This window comes from Pecten maximus, chromosome 1 (genome assembly GCF_902652985.1).
Source record: "Pecten maximus chromosome 1, xPecMax1.1, whole genome shotgun sequence".
Taxonomy (NCBI): Eukaryota; Metazoa; Mollusca; class Bivalvia; order Pectinida; family Pectinidae; genus Pecten; species Pecten maximus.
The window spans coordinates 19,610,254-19,630,725 of record NC_047015.1 but is presented as its reverse complement, the minus strand read 5'-3'; positions in this window follow the sequence as shown (position 1 = coordinate 19,630,725).

The following is a 20,472-nucleotide window of genomic DNA, read 5'->3' as shown; positions in this document are numbered from 1 at the left end:
TGCAATCAGAGATATCCAACCTCATATATTATTTATTGAGTGCGAGTACAAAATAAGTCTGTCCACAAGTTCTACACTCTGCCATTCATTATCATATATTTTGTCTTTTTTATCTTATTTGTGCCTTGTTCCTCGTTTTCTTTATAGGCCTAATTTATAATCTGATGGTGATCAATACTGTATATGTCGCTGTCACTACATCAGTATCATGATAATTGAGAAGGAGGCTTCTATAAGTTGTAATAACTTCTGCCCCATCCATCTGTTGATATCAATATAAATCGAACACCCATCCGTATGGGACTTGTGTAACAAATGACGTTTGTGACGTCACGAGTAAAGGAAGTGCCATCATTGAGATTCTAATAACCGGGTAAAGTCCTCAAGAGGCAAAAGTCAAGATTTACCACAGTTTCATAGTAATACCAAGATGATAGTTTATTAATGGACTCTTGTAACTCTCACAAGCGTCTCTAAAGAATAATCTAAAACAATATTAAAGTGTAATGTACATATATGCTAACATAGCACAGAATAAAAATTGACATAGTATACACTAATATAGTATATGTTAAGAGACTAGACCAGTCGGTCAGAAAAATGTATAAGTTTATTACATAAAAGAAAACTTAGTATATTGTACTTCAAAATAATTGTATAAACTAAATGTGTCTACAAAAGTAATGATATCATTGATAAAACTAATTAGAGGTCCAACAAAATAGCCTTGGGGGACTCCTTTACACCAGCCCATTCACTGGTCACAGGCCCCAGCCCGACCTGCTACTGCCTGCCACACAAATAGCTGCTGATGACATCAATGGCTGACTTACCCAAACCATAAACATGCAGCTTCCCAAGCAGCAGGTTATGAGGAATGCAGTCAAGTGTCTTTGACAGATCCATCAGAACCGCACCAACATGTTGATGGTTGTCCAAGGCCCGTCTCCAATCCTCAAGGGCCCGCAGCAGGACAGTCTGGCACCCATAAACACTCTTGAAAGCTGACAAGAAAGGGCTTTACATTGGCTTTAAAAAATCACTCAGCTGGTCATGAATTATTCTTTCAAAGATTTTTTACATAAATGGTAAAATACTAACAGGTCTAAAAGATTCTTTCAAAGTAAGTAAAACTTGAACTTTTTTCGCATCAGGGAATCGAGAAACAAACACAATGATTAAAAAGTGATGTTATAATAGATGAAAAAATATCTCTGTTATTGTCTTGGCAGATATTTTCCACAAAATGTCTTTTCCTTCTATAGGCTTCCCAGTTGATAGCTGTCCTAATTCGGTTATTTTTTTATTCCTAAGATAGCTTTCTCGTAAGCAGCCTTTCTAAGTTTACTTTTTTTTAAAGGGTGTTTGTTTACACGAGGTCTACGCTCCTTAACAGGTATGTGGACATCAACAACTTCTCTCATTAACTTACCATGTGCCCAGCAAATATCATCTCTGTCAAAAAATATATGACACATAGAAAGGAACTTGAGATAAATATGAGTTAAAAGTATGTGGTTCAAAACTTCTAAAACTTCGGAACTTTGACTTACTCCTTGGCAAGCAATGAGCTTTACCTCTTATAACAGATCCAATAAAATTGTGACAGTCACATAGACCATAGGTAAAATTTACGGGTTTAAAAGATAGACTAGGGTAGTTTGTGAGAATGACATCAACTTAAGAAGGGATACAAGCTTTCATAAAACAGATGGCTTCTGTTATTTTATTAGTGAGGTCACAAACATTACAGAAATCTAAAAGCTGTCTACTCTTACTTTCATGATGACAGTTAAAATTCAAATCTCCTAAAATCATGAAATTGTCATATTTAGAAGACATGGTTCGATGGATAAAAACGGCTAAAACAGACTAAACATATCAAAGCAACTGCCAGCACGTCCACCACCATCGACGTCATTGATTTATATGAGCTGCTATGAAAAGATATATTCCAGGAGTTTCAGCACTATTGAAAGTTTTAGTATTAGTACTCTTCCATGCAAATTTGTGCATTACAAAAGTGAATAGGTCCTATCCCTAGGCCTAGTAATTCCAACTCATGAAGGCCTAGGCTATATTAAATCACTCCGTGGCGGACGGTAGACCAGGAGTGCTGGACTGAATGAGTAGGCAAGTTTGAAGGAATTTCTTCTTAACATGCATGAGCAATCTTCGTTGAAGATGTGACAGAAAATAAAAGAATGTGTTTGATAATTGATAAAGGAAGATTTAATGACTGTTGGTCTGTGCAAAAATATTAATATATATACAAAAAAACTTAAACATTTCTTTAAAAAAAACTAACACAAACGAGGAATCTGTCTATGTAGCAAAAAAACACACAATGACGCTGTAAACCCCTTTATTTGTTAACTTATTGCTTAATTCATAACTTTTGTTTGTCCTTTCAATATTATATAATTAATTTTTCTTTGTTTTCATGGTAAATACTCAAATGTGATTGCGCATGTGGGTTAATGTTGCATTTATAATTAAAAAGAACAAAAAACATCATGTTTTAATATAAATTCAATATTTAATGATTTCCCGGTTAGTTCTGTTTGTTTTTTTGATCGGATTTTAATGTTAGGTGTCCTACGTCTTTATCGGGATGTTTTCGTCGTTCCTCGTGTTCTCGCGTGGTCACGTGACCGGCACGAAGGACTACATTAACACTTGGTCGGTAAATATGGCCAGAGCACCCGACCAACGTATTTTGTCGTACAAACAAATATGATACACTTATTCATCGTGCTAAGAAACCGAGAAAAAGTGCTGTACATTCTTCTATTTATTCAAGTATGGTTACATAACGGCGTTATAAACTGGTGTTAATTGAAGAAATGCCGATTAATTGACTACTTTTTAAGTAATTTTGACGATGTTTGTCATTTTCGTAAGAATGTACAGCACTTTTCGTTGCTCTCATACAATTACCTTCACGCTCGTACCTGTTTCATAAGTACAATGTATTGATTTAGGGTAGTCGGGTGCTCTAGGACGATTCATAGAGCAAGTGTTAATGTTCATTCTCCAATATTGGAACTCTTCAGTGTTTTAAGTATCGAAATCGGCATATAGAAACGAACAGACGTTAATAAACGAATGCAATGGATCGTAATTAATTCAATTAATTATTTACAGATGATTTCCAAAGACATAAAGTATAGTTAGAAGTTTTCGGCTGTACACATGCAAGTTTGTAAATTCGTCACTATATCTGTATGTCTTGGCAGATATCAGTTTGTATTTTGACAACACTCGGTCGTCTCTAAAATCAGTCATACTTGGAAAGCCGTACAGACTACCTCCTGAGTTTTTCCACAAAATGTCTTTTCCTTCTATAGGCTTCCCAGTTGATAGCTGTCTTCATTCGGTTATTTTTTATTCCTAAGATAGCTTTCTTGTAAGCAGCCTTTCTAAGATTACTTTCTTTTAAGGGTGTCTGTTTACACGAGGTCTATGCTCCTTAACAGGTATGTGGACATCAACAACTTCTCTCATTAACTTACCATGTGCCCAGCAAATATCATCTCTGTCAAAAAATGTATGACACAGAGAAAGGAACTTGAGATAAATCTGAGTTAAAAGTATGTGGTTCAAAACTTCTAAAACTTCGGATCTTTGACTTGCTCCTTGGCAAGCAATGAGCTTTACCTCTTATAACAGATCCAATAAAATTGTGACATTCACATAGACCACAGGTAAAATTTACGGGTTTAAAAGATAGACTAGGGTAGTTTGTGAGAATTACATCAACTTAAGAAGGGATACAAGCTTTCATAAAACGGATAGCTTCTGTTATTTTATTAGTGAGGTCAAAAACATTACAGAAATCTAAAAGCTGTCTACTCCTACTTTCATGATGACAGTTAAAATTCAAATCTCCTAAAATCATGAAATTGTCATATTTAGAAGACATGGTTCGATGGATAAAAACGGCTAAAACAGACTAAACATATCAAAACAACTGCCAGCACGTCCACCACCATCGACGCCATTGATTTATATGAGCTGCTATGAAAAGATATATTCCAGGAGTTTCAGCACTATTGAAAGTTTTAATATTAGTACTCTTCCATGCAAATTTGTGCATTACAAAAGTGAATAGGTCCTAACAGTTTTAAAACTCTATCCCTAGGCCTAGTAATACCAACTCATGAAGGCCTAGGCTACATTAAATCACTCCGTGGCGGACGGTAGACCAGGAGTGCTGAACTGAGTAGGCAAGTTTGCAGGAATCCCTTCTTAACATGCATGAGCAATCTTCGTTGAAGATGTGACAGAAAATAAAAGAATGTGTTTGATAATTGATAAAAGAAGATTTAAGGAATCTGTCTATGTAACAAAAAAAAGCACACAATGACGCTGTAAACCCCTTTATTTGTTAACTTATTGCTTATTTCATAACATTTGTGTGTTTGTCCTTTCCATATAATATAAGTATGCATTATCAATGGTCATTTCCTTTTTTATTATATTGTTTTCATATTTTTACAGGTAAATGCATACGCTGCCAAGAGATTGTCCTAAATCTTATAATGAAACTATCATTCTCGTCTACATAATCCGATATGATAAACAACACAAATACAACCACTGTATTTCACAGGGACCTAGACACTGGCTGATGAACTCAAAGAACGGTCTCGGATCTTCATCACCCATGACGTCTGAACATCCTGTCCGGAATACCAGAATTAGCTGCAGCCGAAGCTCCGCCCGCGCAAAGGCTGTGTAAGCCATAATGTTTAATGTCCGGCACAAAATCTGAAAAGACCACAATAAAATGTATCACGTATCACCTTTTTTCGTAACATAACGAAAAACAAACTCCTCGGAATCATCACTGATCCCAGACAGTTCTGAATAAATTTCAAAATACATACTGTCCACTAATGCGACTCCGCCTGCTGACAAGAATACATGCGCCATCATCACTGTATACGTCCGTTTTCGACCGTTCCACGAAATGTTTTGGATGTCGTAAAACTAACACTATGAAAACAAACACATTAACCTCTTAACCGGTTTCGCTAACAATCGTTTGCCTCCTTCAAACACTTTTTCACAATTAAAGAATCAGTTGGGGATGTTTACCCACGATGTTATGTGCCCATCTTATACCGTATAAAGCATATGTTATACTTTCAACATCACCGTTATTTTTTACCAAGTATGATAAATATATACATAAGACGAAAGGTTTCGTCGGGAAAAATATCCTCCTCCTCAAACCATTTTGACACGCCCATTTTTTCCATCGCAAAAATCCATGGCAATATTTCCTAACGATACTGTCTGCTTTACACCCCTGTAGTAAGTTTGGGAGTGTCAACGTAAAGCATTTGAGATGATCCGGGACCATATCGTACTCATCTTTCAACGCATATATCACTACATGTAAAAACCACAATATACAGCAAATTCGAAGATCAGTATTTTCCATAATTGTGTAGTCATTATCCCGAAAACCGGTACCACAATAATACTAACTGCCAATGAAATCAATCGTATAATACGATTTTCATCAAATATTGGTATCTCATATAAGCAAAATAAACAAATGCTTCTTACTGAAAGCAGTAAAACCGTGAACTCCCGTAAAAAAATATGTACACATGACAACTGAAAATCAAAACGTAACACAAGCATAGGAAATGTGAAATCTGGATGTCAAAATATGCCTTTCCCCGATCGAGATGGTGAACTTTTCTTTTTTTCTTTTGTAAAAATCTGTATTCCTTAATACCTGATATAGAATGTTGTCCGTCCGGACGCACACTGGGCCAAAACCTACCAGACTTCCTAAAAGGAACGATAAGCGTGCCATACGCTTTACACGTTTGCATATACATGTACCTTATGACTCTCGAAATGAGATACACTGGTGGACCAAACCACCCATTTATTCCAGTCCAACTAGCTGAAAAGGCAGCGATACCTTTATATCTTGGATTCCAATACCTAGAAAAATTTTATATTTAGAAACCTTCCTATTGTACCAGGAAGCAAACCCGTCCAGTCCACTTCAAACGAACCCCAAATGTCATCAAACTTCTGAAAAACACTTTCATTCACACCCAATCGTCAACATCGACAATTTTACTGATAAAATCAGATCATACATCTTCTTCTCTAGGAATCCATTCCATTTCTAATAATATCTGGTTTCTAACACAAGTCAGAAATATCAGGTGGCACTTTGCTACATTTTGCAAACATGATTTCATGCTTCCTCTCTGGACAATCGACACCACTCCCTGGTTATCCGAGTATCTATTAATCCGAACCTCTCTCAGTACCTTGGCAAGTGAACACAACACTCGATACACAGCTGTCAATTCTCTAAAAATCGAAATTTGACCTGCCTCGTTGTCGGTCCAAACACCATGTGCCACGCCCACCAGCTGTAAAGTAATTATATTACACTGTGAAGAATACTGAATTGATACAAATGATGTGATTAACCCAAAATTGCATTTGAGCTACAGCATTGTCGCCCACATAAATTCGTCACTGTGATGAAACCATCGTCCTCGTCGTTGCCATGACAGCCGATCGAAGCTGCGATCACGAATGCACTGACAAAGTGAAAGTTGAAGTATTTTTCGCAACATGCGGTTTAAACTTAAAATTACAATCACACCTCATATTGATTGGGGTTGTTTAATCATACCTGATCAATTGAATTATCAGAAAACTAACAAAAACATTAAAAAACACAGAATGAAGCCTTCGTGTCAGGCAGTGCAGACACAACGCGGGATCTGTAAACAATGTGACGTCATTGGAATGTACAAGTTGCAACAATGTACAACAATGTATATTTTACATGAATACACTAATGAGCAACAAAACGGGACGCAACATTAACCCACATGCGTGGTCGAAAAATTCTTTTCATTCTTCTATGAAAGAAATTCCGAGAATGGCGCGAAAAATGTGACGTCACAATACGAAAATTGACGTTGCGTATTGATTTGAGAAAAAGAATCCCATTTAAAACCAGTAAAATTGTACATAAAACATGTTTTAAATTAGAAAATCATTTTCAGAAATTAATTTTAAGCTTTGATGTAAATTAATTTTTAGTTTCATCGGGGTATGAAACAAATTTTGTTTGCAAACTTCTGTAAGAATCCGCTACGCGGATTTTGTGTGCAAACTTCTGTAAGAATCCGCTACGCGGATTCATACAGTTTGCAAGCAAAATTTGTTTCATACCCCGATGAATTTAAAAAAAAATGACATCAATGCTTAAATAAGTATGCATTATCAATGGTCATTTCCTTTTTTATTATATTGTTTTCATATTTTTACAGGTAAATGCATCTGCTGCCAAGAGATTGTCCTAAATCTTATAATGAAACTATCTTTCTCGTCTACATAATCCGATATGATAAACAACACAAATACAACCACTGTATTTCACAGGGACCTAGGCACTGGCTGATGAACTCAAAGAACGGTCTCGGATCTTCATCACCCATGACGTTTGAACATCCTGTCCGGAATACCAGAATTAGCTGCAGCCGAAGCTCCGCCCGCGCAAAGGCTGTGTAAGCCATAATGTTTAATGTCCGGCACAAAATCTGAAAAGACCACAATAAAATGTATGACGTATCATCTTTTTTCGTAACATAACGAAAAACAAAGTCCTCGGAATCATCACTGATCCTAGACAATTCTGAATAAATTTCAAAAATACATACTGTGCACTAATGCGACTTCGCCTGCTGACAAGAATACAAGCGCCATCATCACTGTATACGTCCGTTTTCGACAATTCCACGAAATTTTTTGGATGTCGTAAAACTAACACTATGAAAACAAACACATTAACCTCTTAACCGGTTTCGCTAACAATCTTTTTCCTCCTTCAAACACTTTTTCACAATTAAAGAATCAATTGGGGATGTTTACCCACGATGTTATGTGCCCATCTTATACCGTATAAAGCATATGTTATACTTTCAACATCACCGTTATTTTTTACCAAGTATGATAAATATATACATAAGACGAAAGGTTTCGTCGGGAAAATATCCTCCTCCTCAAAACCATTTTGACACGCCCATTTTTTCCATCGCAAAAATCCATGGCAATATTTCCTAACGATACTGTCTGCTTTACACCCATGTAGTAATTTTGGGAGTGTCAACGTAAAGCATTTGAGATGATCCGGGACCATATCGTACTCATCTTTCAACGCATATATCACTACATGTAAAAACCACAATATACAGCAAAATTCCAAAATCAGTATTTTCCATAATTGTGTAGTCATTATCCCGAAAACCGGTACCACAATAATACTAACTGCCAATGAAATCAATCGTATAATACGATTTTCATCAAATATTGGTATCATATAAGCAAAATAAACAAATGCTTCTTACTGAAAGCAGTAAAACCGTGAACTCCCGTAAAAAAATATGTACACATGACAACTGAAAATCAAAACGTAACACAAGCATAGGAAGTGTGAAATCTGCATGTCAAAATATGCCTTTCCCCGATCGAGATAGTGAACTTTTCTTTTTTTCTTTTGTAAAAATCTGTATTCCTTAATACCTGATATAGAATGTTGTCCGTCCGGACGCACACAGGGCCAAAACCTACCAGACTTCCTAAAAGGAACGATAAGCGTGCCATACGCTTTACACGTTTGCATATACATGTACCTAATGACTCTCGAAATGACATACACTGGTGGAACAAACCACCCATTTATTCCAGTCCAACTAGCTGAAAATGCAGCGATACCTTTATATCTTGGATTCCAATAACTAGAAAAATTTTATATTTAGAAACCTTCCTATTGTACCAGGAAGCAAACCCGTCCAGTCCACTTCAAACGAACCTCAAATGTCATCAAACTTCTGAAAAACACTTTCATTCACACCCAATCGTCAACATCGACAATTTTACTGATAAAATCAGATCATACATCTTCTTCTCTAGGAATCCATTCCATTTCTAATAATATCTGGTTTCTAACACAAGTTCAGAAATATCAGGTGGCACTTTGCTACATTTTGCAAACATGATTTCATGCTTCCTCTCTGGACAATCGACACCACTCCCTGGTTATCCGAGTATCTATTAATCCGAACCTCTCTCGGTACCTTGGCAAGTGAACACAACACTCGATACACAGCTGTCAATTCTCTAAAAATCGAAATTTGACCTGCCTCGTTCTCGGTCCAAACACCATGTGCCACGCCCACCAGCTGTAAAGTAATTATATTACACTGTGAAGAATACTGAATTGATACAATTGATGTGATTAACCCAAAATTGCATTTGAGCTACAGCATTGTCGCCCACCAAAATTCTGTCATTCAACGACTGTGCTTGTAAAATTCACATACTGATCAAATATTATGTCATCAGCTGAGTAATATTACCCAAGACTATACTCTATGGACATAATTTGCCCAACAACACTAACTAAGGACTGGACATGAACTCCCCTGCTACTGTGAATTACTTTCAACATATCCATAACGCACACATGTGCTTTCTTTACCCGTCTCTCCGGAATGCATAAAACTCCCAATAGAGTACCAATATCTACGCCGAGAAAAGTCATGAATTGTACAGGATCCCACATTGATTTGTCAGCTTTGGGCACAAAACCGGAATCTATAATGTCAGTTTTAACTTTTGCATTCTGTTCTACTAACTTCAATGTATTGTGACACAAGCCGTCATCCAAATACGTCAAACGTTGTAAACCCTCACGTCTCCGCTTTTTTAATGAGTGATCTAGTAACATCAGTAAAGATATACGGAGCCGTGGATAGACCAAAGGGTAACGCTAACAATTCTAAAACACCTTTATTGAACCAAAATTCAACGAAAAACCAAGAAATTCTGAATGAGGTGGATACATATCTATGTGGTGGTATGCGGAATGTATGTCAAACTGTATTAACCACCCCTGTTTCTCTATATACTCCAACGCTGTGTGTAAATCGTCATATTTCACAGATTGTTTCCCTTAAATCTAAAACTGAACGTTTTCACCGCCACTCTGAACCGATAAGGTCATAGGATTGGTACGGAGATTCCTCCCATCTCTGTATCAATTTACGCTTTTCTAAATCCAAAATAGCCTTCTCAACAAACTCGACAGTTTTCATAGCCGACACATTATTTTAAAATTCTCCTTCGCTTGCTTCCGAATAAAAAGGAATTTTGTGGCCATTATCGATCATATCTAGCACAAACTCGGAACAACCAATATTCTTCCAAAATTCAATGTTATTTTTCAATCTACGTTTTACTAAAATGTCAGCCTGTCAAAAAAACTCAGTGAATTCTCCTGTATCACAGGCTCCTGTATATTCTTATCTTTAATGACTTGAGCCTCTCTAGTGTATATGTCATTATGTCCCAGTCCTGGACTGTCCGGCTAGCTCGTTGACGATTGGGCAATCTCTACGGAAATTCCCACGAGCAAAACACACTCCCTGATTCCCTCGATTGTGATTCCCGTCAGAATTCCGCACAGAAGTAGAGGCCTGACCTGAAGATCCTACCGCGAAACTTGGGCTTTGATATCCATATCCTGATCTCTGTCTATTGAGGAAAACATCTTTCTTCTTTTTCTGCTTATCCTTCAATCTTTTCACCGCCTTGTTCTCAGCGGGTGAAATATTCTTGTCGTCATCCGAATCACTGGCAAGAGGGTTAGCTATGTACTCTTTAACTGTCCCCCATCCTGCCTCAGAATCTTTTTATAATCTTGTCCAAAGCTCGGCCCAAATTTCAGAACAATACTCGTCCTTATTGTTGGCCTTAGCCCTACAGGCTGGTGTAACTTCCTCTAAGATATCAGAATTCAACATATACTGCTGTTTATTCTCCTCACTTTTCCGTGTTATACTTTTGTCCTCTTTCAATTTCTGAATTATCTCCCTCTTTGAATTTAAGATAGTCCGGTATCTTAATACGTCTTAATTTTACCTTTCAAACTCTGTAACTGTTGGAAATATCATTTAACACGACACAACTGGCAATATTCGAACCGCTGCCCTCCATTTGTACGTGTGCTCACTATTACCTGTGTCGCTTGAATGACACGTACAAGTGATATCTAGGCCCATTTGCACCTGCACATACCGGTAGCGCCACCTATTGGCGTATCGCATACCAAAGAGAAAATAATTACATCCTAATTCCTACCGTCAACGGGTTGAAATTATATTGGTACAGACTTTACTATGACAACAATGTCTGACTGGATTATGGTTACCTGAAGACATACTGATACATTGATATTTTATTTCTGAAGAATCCGCTGATTTCATTTGTTACCTTTTTTTACTTTCTCCAACAGGCGGTATCGTCACCGATGATATTAATAATCCAGACAATTAATGTCAAAAGACTGAAGATTTACAGTTGGCTCTAGCAGTGTACCTTAATTTTAATGCTTTCTCCTTATGAATATTACTTGTGATGATCATTTTTGAGGTTGCAGCCCAAAATGTAGCCCAACAAATGAAGAGCTGGGCGTAAGTGAAACCTTAAATGTTATTTCATGGATTTTCTAGACTTGACTGTTCAATATAGTGAGCCGTGTGACTGTATAAGAGTTTTAATTAAATCATTGACACGTTTGAATAGCATTGTGTTTGTTTTATTCTGCAGACATGCTACATACTGTGATATATGACCCAGACCTACACAACTGTATTTACTACACACGTGTACCTTCTTCCTGGAGAAACTATTGGTATAGATTCCAATTGGTACAAGAAGTTACTCTAAAGGCTACAAGTCGATCTATAAAAATGACTTACACCTGAACTTCACATGGAAGAAATTTCAGGTCAATTTTATGAGAAGTATTTGACCTGAAATTGACCTGAAATGTTTTTCATGTCAAATTCAGGTCAATTTCAGGTCAATGTCTTTACTTGAATTGACTAATCTGCTGTTTTCAAGTCAATTTGGCCTGAACATTTTGACCCGAATTTAACCTGAATTGACATGAATTGACATGAAGACATTTTGCCTGTGTAAGGCCTGATGTCTATACAAAACTGGATTCTGTTTCGCAGATGCGGTTTTTGCTGGTGATGTCAAAAAGTATTTAGGAGCATGTCATCTCCATGGTGAGGATTATTTTTTTCTTCTGTGTTTATTGTTAATGCCCATTACTTGCAGGCATATACGAATAATGATATGACCAGAAAGGCGTCAGTCTGATCTTTGAGCTGATAATTCTTGGGTTGTAAGTGCAAGCTATCTAGTATTGCTGTAAAACCTTAAACCTTTCGGCGTATGACAGTCCGGATCTGTGTCAAACTGTCGATTGCTGTAACCTTGTTTCACATGTTATTGAATCCAAACAAAGATAATCTTGAAATCTTGAAGTCTTATAAACAATCCACAAGGAATCGAGGAATGTTTCTGCTTGAGTGTTAAGTAACATATCTTGAAATTTGATATTGTCATTATTAGATTTCACGAGTGTAGCAATACTAAAGTTAATTCCTTTTGTAATTTTTTAAATATCACCTCATCGTAAACATCATATAAATTGAAATATTTGCAAATAACGACATTGAACTTTTTACCACTTTGCCATTAAGTTTAGAGCACCGGAAAGAGCCTGGTTGCTTTTCGCTTGTGATTACGTCACGTTAAATGACATCGTGCACCATAAACTTGATTTACCGAAATAGATTTCGAATTCTCATTAATCCTTGATCAGCAAGCGCGGCCTACTTCATTCTACAGATGAAATGGTTATTGTATTATCTTAACGTAGCAGCAGGAGCGTTGCCTCCGAATTTGTCATTTATAGGGAGTGGTGACAGAGCTCCCATTTCCTGTTCGGTTTTCAGGTATGTTTAATTCATGACAGATATGTACTATGCAGTATGTTGAAGCATTTGAGATTATATGCAATAATTTCATATTATTTCCATATTTGGAATCCATGGGTTCCTGCCTTAATATACTAATTTCTGGTTTGTGGTTATTCATATTAGATATCATCATGCAGATAATCAATTACGCCTGTCTGTGACTACCTAAAGAATGAATCTTGTTAGTGTCTGGATCGCGAGGTTAAAATCGAATTGATGAACTACGCTAATTTGACCACTGTTTTCACATTACAAGTAAACCCGATATCTAGGGTACATATATACAGTGGCGTCGCAGTGTCATTGTAAACTTAGTAGACTAGGTACTTATAATACTATGAACCGAAATGAGTATGACATAAACCAATCATAAGACTGTTCGGTGTGCCGTATCATCCCTGGCTGGGGGCGAACAGCCCTTCTGTGTGTGACATCCCGTTGTTGGTTGCAGCATATATCTTTCACCGCGACTGTGGTCTACGGTCTACTGACATGCGTGTCCTCTACAGCTGTGGCAATGGGATGCATCTTTCCAGAGAAATATTGCAGAAAAACAATCATAAATCTGTCTTGTTATTTTGTCTAGTTCAATCATATATCGCACGCACAGGAGGCCGTCCTTAAATTTGCTCATCAAGTGCGAGATCTGTGTCTATAATTACACCGATGTCTTTTTCTTGGTTGGACCTCTGAACACTGTTGCCGTTGTGATGGTAAACTGGTTCATTGGGACACATATTTCTTCTGTCTTTCCTCACATGTTTACACTTTTCTGGATGCAATTTGAGTAGCCAGGTGTCGCTCCACTTCCACATAGTATAAATATCTTTCTGAAGCTCTAAACTGTCTTGTTCGTTTTTTCAATTTATTCTAAATGTTTTTTTCTGTCGTCTGCGAATAAGTAAACATCGGAGTTCCTAAGAGATCCTTTACGTAATTACAATACAAACATCAGAGGTCCGAGTACTAAGCTCTGTTGGCTTCCTGGTGTAACGCTAATTCATTCGAAATATGCACCAATTAAAGATATTTTTGTTGTCGGCCTATCAAGAATGATGATATCCAAGAAACCATTTGGCTTGAAAAGTTATATGAACATAATTTATTTATGAGTGTGTGGAACCGTATCGGAGGCTTTTTGGGAGTCCATGTAAATACAATCTATGAGTTGTCTGTCCTTCATTCAGAGCTTAGGTCCATTTATCCAATATTTCTAATAGATGTGGACATGCTGATCTGATAGAAAACCGTACTGATTGTCCAAAAAGTATTTGTTATTCCTCATGAATTTAGAAATATGTTCCCTTACTATGTACTCCAGAACTTAACATACCACAGACGTTAGGCTAACTGGCCTGTAATAACCTGCTTCACTTTTATCTCCCTTCTTAAAGATAGCAGCGACTCGAGATGTTTCCAATCGTCTGGTAATGTTCCTGGATTTGGATCCAAATATGCTGAGACGGTAGTCTTACATACTTACTCACTCCCTTTGCTTTTGAATACAGGCGTAAGCAATTCAACTTTCGTGTTTGTTTGTACCGGTCGGGTCCGTATGAGAGAATTCATTATTTCCATTATTAATACAATAATTGGCTGTACGATTATTAGCCTCTGTCGCTATTCCGTAAATGTTTTCCGCCTTTTTCATGTTAAGTTGCTTCCATGATCTCACTGTTGTCAGATCATCTTTTCTAGGCTGCAGCTAGTCAAATACATGTACAGAGTTTCGCCCTACTAGCTCACTTCAATGTTATACTATTTTGTCTGCTTCCATTCCCAGTGAGAGTGACTGCTATGTTCATCTCCTCATTCTAGAGTCCCAATACCAGATTTTATCGCACACTGTTTCTTCGGATATTGGAGATAAAGCAGTGCATTCAGCTCCTTCGCTGTGGTCTCTTCTTCAAACTGCGCTCCTGTGACTGTCTCCATCTGTTTGACAGCTTTAGTCAGAATGAGATTCTTTTATTTCATTGTATTTTTCAACATATCAGAGAGAAGACATTACAAAACAATACAATGCAATATATTATGACATAATACTGTCAAACCTGCTCTAACGGCCACCTTGAATAAGCAGCCACTTCCCTTAAGCGGCCAGTCTGTGGTCCGCCCGATGGAAAACAATATATAATTAACCTTAAATAAGCGACCACCTGTCTAACGCGGCCAACGGCCACAAAAATCTGCCCCGAGTCGTTGCATCGTACTGTATTAAGCGACCATTTTGTCCGGAAGTAGACATCCGCGATGATCACATGACCAGGTATTTTTATCAAATTCATCAAAACTTTTTTATCTTTGTTGGTTTTCAAAATACACTATACATGGTACATTGTATATTGTTAACAATATCAATAAGTGCATTGTAATATGATGAATTCAATAATCTGTTGAAAAAAGAATTAGGCAACAGGCCGTTTCTGGCCAACCTGGTTTAAGCAGTCACCTGTCTTAAGCAGCCAATATCTGTCGTCCCTTGGGTGGCCGCTTAATACAGGTTTGACTGTACACAATTACAAAAGTAATTCATTACGCTTAATAGTCTAACATACACATATATGTATATCATTAAAATGGGCATGTCATTATGACATTACACAATAGTTGATGTACGTTATAAATAGACTAACATATAGTAAATTAAACAACTAAATGGCGTTATTACTTTCTCTAAATAAAGGAATTTTCCTAGCTTATTCAATTCAGATTCAGATTTTCAGATTCAGAATCAATTAGTGACGAGAGAAGCTTAGTTCCGTCTTCACCTTGCCCTACAATGATTGTCAGTGCTCCTCTGAGAAATTCCACTTAAACTCACACTCACCTATTTAACCCATATTACATCGGATCACTATCCCTTATTTGCGTCTATTAACCTGAAAGAATCAGATACAGGATAGTGGTCCGATGATGACATTTCATTTCAATAGTAGATGGTGTTTTTCAATGAACCTACCGAGTGTATACTAGTTGTCTGCATGTTCTGAGAGGACTAGTCATCTCTTCATTAAACTCGCCTCCAATGACGATTCTATAGCCGGTATTTCTCTACTATTCTATGTAGTTGTGTTAGGACATCGTGAAACTTGTTGATGCCGTCTGCTTTTCCCTCCGTTATTGCTACCTCGGATGTCAAAATATTCTTGCAGTTTAAGGCTGCAATATTGTAGTCTCTGTAGCATTATTATCAGGTTCCATTCGCAATGTGGTCCCTCCATAAAATAGAGATACTCTCTGAATTGGCACAGAGGTCATTGTACTGTATGGTTAGATAGGTTCAACCGTTCCTTGACTATTAGCAGGTATGGTATTCAGCTTGTGGTGTAGCCTTCTGTAGACGGGATGGCCGGTGTTTAGCCAAGGATCATGCATCTGAGCATGGCCGACATTCAAACAGTTGATGTGTGCGTTGGTTATATGCATGTTTCAGGTTGTCATTGTCTCTACGCTGAGCTCTCACTCTCTTGTCATACATGCTGGGGTGGATAGCAATCACATGCGCAGGTATAGGTCGGTCTCCGTGGAAAGGTGCCCCAGTATGATCTACTGGACCAGTTAGCCGTCGTAGTGTCGTATTCTCTGTCATGACCCAGATATGTTTGCTAGGAGTTGTAGAACATAGCGTGCCGATATTGTGTAACCGGTGGTAATGGCCAGTCCAATGCGTCTCCATTCATTATCAATTCCAAAACGAAAGTCACCAAATATACCCCTGCGGACATTATACCGTCTTCTCCGCCCTCTAACAACTATGGTTTCCGTCATAGGATGCTGTTTTAAGGTAGTTCACTTATAATCTTATAGGACCTTAACCAAGATGCTTCTCCTTCAGGAGCCTAAAGTGCAGCTTACCTTACTTTTAATTGATCCTCTTACTTTTGAAGATCAAGCTCCTGTACCTACCTTTAGGATTCTAACTTCATTCCTCACTCTCTGGTGGCGAAATCTCTTTTTCAAACATCTTGAGCTCGCTATCATAATCCATAACATGACTACTGCACGTGTATTTTTTCACCCGCATTTTACCATTGTCCCCAACTGGCATCACATATCAGGAGATGATTCCTAACACAATAAACAGTGTAGTCGACCAGCATTGTCACGCTTGCCATCGGGTTCATTTAAAACAATGACAGTTATTAACAGTGTGGTTTACAAACGATAAAAATGGTTTAACTGATACTTGATAAAATTCTTTCTTACTAGAGCTGTTTCCCGTGGACTCTATTGTAATGTATCTGTCCCAGGAAAAAGCGCGTGAAGAGTTTCCGCAATGGCAAGGGAGCAAAACTAAGGTTTGTTTCGCCGATTCAACATTCCGGAGATTTTTGTAGATATATTTGATTTTCTGTCGTAATTATTTTTTCGTATAATGTAAGTGCTCGGAATGTAAGCATGAGTATTAAACTGCATTAAACTCGTGTTATACGCAATATAAACGCACATTGCCTTAAATGAAAATAGCATGAACCGTGCTCGGAATGCAGGTCAATGCTTTAAAAACAAGAGGCCCATGGGGCCTGTATCGCTCACCTGGTTGGATTTGACCAAATGTCAAAATAATGTTCATGTTCAATTCCTTTTGTTTGTTAACCTCAAACAATGCTATTTATGGTTATAGCCTGGGGATCCCAACTGCTTTAAAGAAATAATGAAGTCCAGACTCTCTGAGTTTACAACATGCATTTATAACTTTATGACTAGTAGTGATTTAAAGGAATTACCTCTATTTCCCACATGGGGCCCCGCCTCTTTGGCCCCTCGGGGGTCAGAGTCACCATTTATGCAAAATCTGTTCCCCTTCACATAAGAATGTTTCTGACCAATTTGGGTATAAATCCATTCATAACTTTATGACTAGTAGCGATTTGAAGGAATTACCTCTATTTCCCCATTAGGCCCCGCCCCTTTGGCCCCTTGGGTGTCAGAGTCACCATTTATGCAAAATCTGTTCCCCTTTCCCAAAGGATGTTTCTTACTAAATTGTGATAAAAACCATTCATAACTTTATGACTAGTAGCGATTTAAAGGAATTACCTCTATTTCCCGTATGGGGCCATGCCCCCCTTTGGCCCCTCAGGGATCAGAGTCACCATTTATGCAAAATCTGTTCCCCTTCCCCCAAGAATGTTTCTGACCAAATTGGGTTCAAATCCATTCATAACTTTATGACTAGTAGCGATTTGAAGGAATTACCTCTATTTCCCATTAGGCCCCGCCCCTTTGGCCCCTTGGGGGTCAGAGTAACCATTTATGCAAAATCTGTTCCCCTTCCCCAAAGGATGTTTCTGACCAAATTGGGTTCAAATCCATTCATAACTTTATGACTACTAGCGATTTGAAGGAATTACCTCTATTTCCCCATTAGGCCCCGCCCCTTTGGCCCCTTGGGGGTCAGAGTCACCATTTACGCAAAATCTTATCCCTTTCCCTGAAGGATGTTTCTGACCAAATCGGGTTCAAATCCATTCATAACTTTATGACTAGTAGCAATTTGAAGGAATTACCTCTATTTCCCCATTAGGCCCCGCCCCTTTGGCCCCTTGGGGGTCAGAGTCACCATTTATGCAAAATATGTTCCCCTTCCCCAAAGGATGTTTCTGACCAAATTAGGTTCAAATCCATTCATAACTTTATGACTAGTAGCGATTTAAAGGAATTGCCTCAATTTCCCCTATGGGGCCCCGCCCCTCAGGCCCCTTGGGGGTCAGAGTCACCATTTATGCAAAATCTGATTCCCTTCTGCCAAGGATGTTTCTGACCAAATTTGGTCAAAATCCAATAAGAACTTTTTGACTAGTAGCGATTTGAAGCAAATGTTGACGGACGGACGACGGACGACGGACGCCGCACCATGGCATAAGCTCACCGGACCTTCGGTCCAGGTGAGCGAAAAATCATATTCTCAGTTATATGCAATTCTACCATGTTTGCTATGCAACGCCAGTTTTGATTGGTTGAAAACCATGTATTAATTTCCAATAATACACGCTCGTGCCAATAATACACGCTCGTGAGTCACGGCTGTTACAATTTTATATATCTAATATTCACATATTTCATATAAGGTTACTATAGCCGAGCGGGCTAATGGGCCGAGCGGCTAATGGGCCGAGCGGGCTAATGGGTTAGTCTTTCATTAATTTTTTATCACGACGCGAGTTCGAATCCTACGGAGGCACACTTTTTTTTTTCTTTTTTTTATCCCTTTTTTTTTTTTTTTTTTTTAATTTTCAAAATCAATGCCATATGATAGATGCTCTTGATCGTAGTACTGTATTGCCTGTAAAGAATGTATATTTCATCATTAAATAATGCAATACTCAAGAAATAAATTACAAGGTTTTCTTTGCTGTTTTTCTATTAGAAAGAGGTCGATCTCAGAACTAAACAGTACATGGTAGAATAGAAATAATCAACTTTGACTCGTGTATTGTTGCAGGATATACAACTCGGACTCGGATATTTTGCAATTTTAATGCCTGCGGCCTTCGTTATTAATTTAATTGCAAAATATCCTCATCCTCGTCCTCGTTGTATATCCTGCAACAATACACGAATAATCGTTAATTATTTCTTAAGCAAACTGATCGATACACATTTTCTAATTTCCCTGCTTCATAAACACCTGCTAAAGCCCCGATCCGCAGCAAGCCAATAACTGACAATGTCATCATCAGTTAGTTCAACTTCAGTAGAAATAAAAAAAAAATAACTAAGAAATAGAAAATAGTTAATGCTAGTATTTAGGAGTAGTGGCAAACTTAAAGAAAAATAATAAGTATCCATAAATCAACAACGCGAGTCTACAATCGATACAAGTACAGAAACTATATATACATATAAAATGACATACAATGTACATCGCACGGCATAAGGGTGCATATCGTGATCATCATATCCTTTATGCATTCTTTATTTTGATTTGTAGATCTCATTTTCTCGAAAACAACATTCCTCAGTTTCGAAAATAGATAGTGTGAAGTTTGTTCAGAGGAAGGACGGGGCCTTCTCGGTTATCATTGACATTTCCATTATAACGATAATAATTTTAAGTTTTTATACACTACTTTGACAGTTTTCCGTTTTATCGGATATCCGTCCAATTGACTTATGAACTACCAGGTTAATAAAATTGTGCATCAGGTTACCACAAGTCGCGTGTCGGATAATAGATCCGAATCTTTATTAATAACGACGCCAACGTTCACTAAGGTCAAGCACTACGGATTAACAATTTAATTGGCGCTGGGTGTGTATGCCATCGTTTATTGGCGTTTCCCTATTGTAAATTTGTACTACCGTGCATCTTGTCTTAGAACTATCCAGAATTAAGATAAGTGCTCGATTGAATTTGGCTTCATAATAATTTTCCTGACGATAAGGAGTGTATGGGAGACTGAAGGCACTCCTCCTATAGAAGGAACGAGTGTTTCCGCTTGATTAGTCCTGACGTCTTGTTATAACTCATAGAAGTGCATCCCGAGTCATACAACACAGGCTAATTATCCAACTTATCTATCCGTATGGAAATTGACAGCAAATAAGATTAATCTGATTATATATCTGTCGC